Here is a 7103-nt window from a genome sequence, read left to right on the forward strand (position 1 = left end):
GAGATATATATAGGCCTTACTTGATGATACAAAATGTGCTCCTAATATTTGAAAGAAATGTAAACTAAATAAAAGAAAAGGGAGGAGACTTTACCAGTTACATTTGCTAAAGTATCTTCACAATTAAGAGCAACATTCAAATCAAAAGATAAACTATATCTTGTATTCATCTTTTACATATATTATAAAAATGTTTCACCTCAAATGAAAATGCTTACATCATTAGCAAAGTTATATATGAAAATTTAAACTTAAAGAAGTTCAATAAATGAAAATTTAAAATACAAAATTGAAATTTTGTTCTACAGCTCAACAAAATGTGTGGGAATTTAAAAAATTGAAGAGCAAGGAGAAAAAATAAATGAAAGAATCTTTTGTTTAAAATTTTGGCTGTGTAGTAAATATGGTCTGTATAGTCATAATTACTTAAGTTAAGCATTGATGAAACATTGAGACACAAGGAGTACTAATAATATTTATTATAGAAGGTGTGACCCATATGGATTGGTACTTAATATTGTTCTAAAAAAATATCAAATTTCTTCACTAAATTATTCTTGTAAAAACGTTGACATATAATAAAATAATATAATAAAATAGTGGACGCTATATGGATATATGCATTGCTGAATACTTATATAATGAAAACCCATATGTATAAGACTGGCTACATGTACTATTTTTACATTACATGCTGCTCTGCCATATTTAAATTAAATAAGCACTTAGAATATTGAAATTTTCAAGCTCCAAAATGGCATTGAATATATATGTTAGAAAAGAAATCATAAATCAAGATCATGATCAACACCTCCAAACTTCTAAATTTATTTAAAATTTAGCATAATACAAAAATTAAAAAAATAATTTATATTTGTTAAAATAATTTGTTTAGTATTCCCTATTATGAAAGAACAAACTATATTTTAAGTTCTTTTTCCTTATAAACTCAATCACTGTATTTTGAACATACAAGAACATCCTCATCCTCCCCCCTAAATGTATTTACAGGCTATATATTTACCTTTTACACAACTAAATCATATATATTTGTGACTGGTAAATATAATTGTCATGTAATATTTGACAAAGAAAGTAAAATATAACATCTTTCACTTGACCTACTTCTATAAATAATTTTAATATCTCCCACTTTTGACATGATCTACAATTATTTGAACCTTCCAATTAATTAAAATCTACTCAATCATTTTCATAAGTTATAATGACCAAAAATTATAGATGAATACCTTTTCCGAAATATTTTAAATCATATACATGATTTTTCTTTCCCAACTTTAGCTCGCACAATAAAAAAATTTGTCCTTAAGTTGAATTGGTATCAAATTTAATACCTATATCGCAATAACTAGGTATTTGAGGCACGTCTTCCTATTTACCAATTAGTATAACATACTTTAGTACATGATCATGATTCTCTTTGCATCTTTTCATTTGGCTCAAAGTAAAATAACTTACTAAAAATATGAAATCAAGTCAATTGAATACAAAAAATTTATCAAAACTCTAACCACTTACACATATCATACAATTATATTTCCCTTTTCCACATTAACCATTTTCTGGTTATTTTCTATAGGATTAACGTATTAACCATTTTCTGGTTATTTCCTATAGGATTAACGACAGACTACAATTACGCATTTGAAAGGATTAAAAGTTTTATTCCAATAAATATTATACTTCAATTTATAATCTTCCACCGTGGATTTGTGTAAAACTGAAGATAATCTCATGCTTGTTGATATGTAGACCATCTCAACCCATACATGATATTGATGTGTTTCTTTAAACTCTTATGGAAGATTTAAAAAAGTTATGGCGGGGAAACAAGTATACGACAGTTACAAGAAAGAGCAATTTTTGCTAAGAGGTCTTATTATGGACTCTTAGCGGTTATCCAACCTATGATAACTTGTTGGACAATATTATCAAAGGGTATATTATGTGTCCTATCTGTGTTGATCAAATGAAAGCTATGAAGCTTTTCAATTATCGTAAGCGTGTGGTGATGAAGCATCGGAGGTGGGTTGCCGTGTCATCATTCATATCGTCAGAATAAACAAGATTTTGATGACACGGTACAAACAAAATTCCAATTTCATCGACCGGAGAGGAGGAACTTGAAAGAGTGTTACATGTAAAGAGGCGTGTATATGGTAAGACATAATGCCATCCTCCATTGAAGAAATGTGAAGCTCAACCTATTTGGAAGAAGGTTTTTATTTTTTTTTAAACTTGAATATTGAAATGAAATGTAACATCCTATATAATTTGCCACCTCAAATTTTTATAATGAATACAAGGACATTAGGTTTTACCTCCTTTCAACCCAATTTTAGTTACAACATCTACAAACTCTTTAACACCATCCTTGTACGCAATTGAAAACATAATACAATTATTTTTTAATGACGTTTAATCCAATCACGATTACTTTTGAATGACATCTACAATATTACAAAAAGAACATAACATTATCCATAACACCATTTAACATTACATTTAAACTAGTTCCAAGCATAAACACTTAACTTAAACATTATCTATGTTATCTTAACATTTCAAAAATAAATATTTCAATTATAAAATAGCCAATGTTTAAATAATATTTACAAATATATAAACTTACACTGAATTTCTCTTTTTTCTTCTTTGTTAACTTCTTTTCTCATTTTCTCTCTTCTTCTTTGAACCAATTAAAAATAACAAACAAAATGGTAAAGTTGTATATAAGATATAACGATTTCACAGAACACATTTTTAACAGCATCCGGTAGGAAATAGGTTACACAAACTAACCAATCACAATTCTAAACAAAATTTTAGGGATTTGAGTAGACAACTACATAATCTACTGTACCGAAATGGTAGGAAATGTCTAAAAAGCAATGTCATTTTGGTGTTGTCAGGCACGCTGAAAATACCAGCATGGTAAGTGGGGCCCATACTATTCATTTCATACCATTGTTGGTAGTGAATGTCGTTCAGAAAAGTGATGTAACGTCCCCAAATCCGGGGTCAAAGGATTTGGTCATCACAATAAAATCTCAATCCAGAATAACATGTTTAATCAATAAATAAATGTCAGCAGTTGAATTATAACATCTGTGACCCCAAACTACACCAAGATCTTTTCAAGTTATAGTTCTAGAAACATGATATCCAAATTTCCATAATTAAATTTTCACTTTAAAAAAAGATAATTTTCAACAAATTCCCAAACTCAAAAAATAATCCGCTAGTATAACTTCGAAAAAAAGTATACTAGACCAAAATATAAGATAACATAACTAATATATATATAGACACACAACTTTTATATAATAGAACTTACACTAGTTCACAAACCCTGGACCGACCACCTTCCAAAAGCTTCTTCTTTGCTTCCTCGAATTACGCGGCTAAACAGCGCAAGCTAATCCTCACTGGATGGTTAAATTTAAAAACAAGCAAGATGAGCGAAAGAAATGCTCAGAAAGTTCATTTAACATGTATATGGTCATTTGATATAAAAATCAACATCTACAATAAAGGAGAATATTTAAAATCATAATTGCCGAATCAGAAAATTTAGTTAAGGAATCCTAAAATTGGTTCCTTAAATGTATTCAAAACCCTTTTTAATATTTTTGAAAAAAATACTTCAGCAATAATTTGAATCTTGACGAGAATAAAACTCGTAAAATAGTGTTTACGGAAATATCATAAACAACAATATGAAACAGTGATTATGGACTAAATCATGAACTTTAAATCCATTTTACTCAAAACCCCAGTCATGATATCAATACTAATTTTTATGTCATATCAAATTAGATGTCAATACTAACATCGATGCTCATAATATCCCATACTGAAGTCAACATCAATCATATATATTAATACCACTTTTGATAATTAACAATAAACTAAATATCAACATCAATCAGAAACTGAATCAAAACCGTATTTCACATTTTATTCGAAACAGAAACACTGGATAAATCATTTATTATACGATTATCAAAAAAAAATTAGCAATTTTGATTGGAACAATTATGCACTATGGGATACGGGCCTAATCAATGAGTCACTGTTAAATATTTCATAGACGGTTAGTCTGGTCGTGAGTCAAAAAGTTTGGTCTTTAAGTTTTCATTAATTGCCTCTCTTGTTTGTGTTGGGCAGCAGGGGTTTTGGCAGCATTAAAGGATTGGTTATAATTGACATAGGGACTAGGAAAGGGTATTATAATTTAATCTTCTAAATTGTGTCACTAATATTTCCTTGAAATTAGTTATTGCTTTTGGTTTAAATACTTCTCCTCGTGATATATTACATGCTAATTAGGCAATAAATTTATTTATGCTTTTCTGTACTATTTTGGCCTTTGAATAAACTTGAGCCATCCGATACAGATAATTTTGTCAACCACGGCTTGGGTTTGAAGTTGCAAATCTTTATACATCAGGTTTTCTAGAATAGTTGCTACTAAAGTTTTGTAGAACAGTTGCTACTAAAGTTCCCTGAAATCTCCACTGGTTTACTTGTAGTAAAGGTATATTTCTGCTCTTTCATGTTTCATATGAAGTTGAGTGGCTTAAAATTTTCACAATATTTTACTAGTCCCTAGACATCAGGTATATTTTTTGGTGGAAAGAAATTATAGTGATTTTAATGATTGTCAATATTATATAAATTCTAATGCATATTGAGATGCTTGTTTGATTATATACAATGTCTGATGCAGGACAGTAATCAAAAGTAATTAAACGCAGAGAGAGAATTATATAATATCCAAGAATAATGATCAAAGTTATTCCCATAAAAATATCAATATCCAAGAATAATGATCAATGTTATGAATAGTCATATATTTTTAAATAATAGATTAATTTATGTATATATACATGTATGTAAATATTGGTCTCAACTAACTAGTAGCTTAATTGTTGGTGGGTTTGCTGGTAGATGATGCCTATAAAATTTATAAAATCTTGAGTAGATGCTCTGTAAATGATTTAAAAAACTACCTCTGTACTATAAAACTATGAATTAGTAGGTTCTTTGGATAGGTTTTTTTGTTATGTTAAGTAGTGCAAATACATATTTTTCAAAAATATTCTTAAACTAGAGATACGGTCTTTGTTTCTATATTTACATATATCAAAGACAATCTTTAAATTAATTGCTAGAACAAGAACTTTCAATTATATATAGAAAAATTATAGGGAACAAATGCAAGGTTGTAACAAATTATAGACACAATTTGAAATATGGGGTGAAGTGCTAACTGATAAGGCATATTGCGAAAAATCCCAGTACATGATGTAGACTTCACTTTGTCGGTCTCAATTTCGCATATAAAAAATAAATTAAAATGATGTAGTACTAGTAAAGATTCCTTCCCTTCCGATGTTCTTTTATAAGTAGCAAGTAGTATTACACACGAGACAGTGATAGTGATGTTCTCTGTAATAAAGTTGTACTGTGTTCATGCTTGTTGCCTATTGGGTTCACTTTTAATGTCTCAATTTTAGACCCCCAAATTTACCCTTCAAGTACATCACCCATAAAGCTTTTCCAGATGCTGGATTCTTTCTTTTTTCTAAGCAATAAGCATACATAAACCTGTAAAAATGATTTGTAAATATTTCAAGTGCGGGTAATTAAGTTTAGTTGAGCTGAAATAAACCCTTTAAAAGCATTTAACAACAATTTTATTGTCAATCACTTCATAAAAGTATAGACACAGAGGAATAATTTTACAGTGAATAAATGCTCAATGGCTAAGCGCGTCCAGCCTTGTCTTCTATATTAGGTAATATGACTACAAATCAAATTTAATGACTTGACAACAAAATTCTAATCGCTGTTCTTATTTATTCAAGGTATTTGTCTGAGGTATTTTTATCAAAAAATCTCGACATGGCAACAAAATTCTCTTTTGTATCACCTCATCAGGTGTCTCACTTAGTGGATAACTCCAATACATTTTTGGCGAAAAGTTTGTTGCGACATGTTGACAAAGACCACCTGATTTTTGTGCCTTATAATGTTTCGTAAGTGACACATATTATATACATGTATATTATTTTTGTTTAAATATATTTGCTTCTAACTATAACAAAAAATATATAGAAAACATTGGATCTTGGTCACGATTAACACAACAACAGAGAGCATCTACTATTTAGATCCAGCTCCAATGACTAATGCAACAAATTTCCAGAATGTGAAAGCTCTTGTAGAAATGTTAGTTAATATTTAAATTGTTCATGTCTAAAATATAAACTTCAGGTGGACCACTAATGTGTTGTTAACAGTGGTGTAATATTTTTTCTACACAGTGCTATGATGATGTTTCGGACCAACTCTGGGAAGAAGTACACGGCTACAATGTTTAACAGTTTTAAATGGACCAAAGTACAGGTGATCAAGTTTTTTTACTTTTTAATTCAGATGACTTGGTTATATTACTAATTAATTTGGAGTGCTAGAAGTTGATTCTATATATTTAAGATTACAGTGATTAGTGTACTTTATTTGTTAGGAATATGTGTATTAGTTTGATGATAAGTTCAGCAAAATACTTAAGTAGAAATCTAGTGTTTGTAGCCTCAACGGATAAGACCATCTTGGCTATCCGTTGAAGGAGTAGCCTTACTTAGCAATAAGTTTGGTATTGTAGCACATCTCACTCTCTGGTTTCAAGCTGTAATTCTTAGATGTTGTCAGGAGATAATCAGTCATGTTGACTACTAATGGATGTACAAGTAGGAGGGCTAATTGTAAATATTTCATGCCTTGTAATTTTGTATAAGTGAAGAAGTGTCAACGGATATTGAAGACCCTCAACGGATAAGAAACTAAGCTTCAACGGATGTCTCTAACGCTTCAACGGATAAGTGCTTCAACGGATAAAGCTTCAACTGCTAGAGCATCAACGGATAAAGCCATCAACGGATGAAAGCTTCAACGGATGCACTGCTAGAGCATCAACGGATAAAGCCATCAACGGATGAAAGCTTCAACGGATGCTCAGTCTCATAGCAGTTGATAGTGACAGTTAATAAAGCTGACAGAGGCACATGGATTGA

At 29.9% G+C, this 7103-nt stretch overlaps 1 long non-coding RNA gene across 1 annotated transcript; it reads left to right on the forward strand.

Annotated features, from left to right (window-relative positions):
• The first annotated feature begins 5783 nt into the window (after positions 1-5783).
• On the forward strand, positions 5784-6401 carry LOC141682985 (uncharacterized). The gene is made up of 3 exons (XR_012560034.1): positions 5784-5824; positions 5895-6065; positions 6145-6401. It is a non-coding gene; the product is annotated as an uncharacterized LOC141682985 (long non-coding RNA).
• Positions 6402-7103: the final 702 nt, after the last annotated feature.

This window comes from Apium graveolens, chromosome 9, assembly GCF_009905375.1.
Source record: "Apium graveolens cultivar Ventura chromosome 9, ASM990537v1, whole genome shotgun sequence".
In the NCBI taxonomy this organism is placed as follows: domain Eukaryota; kingdom Viridiplantae; phylum Streptophyta; class Magnoliopsida; order Apiales; family Apiaceae; genus Apium; species Apium graveolens.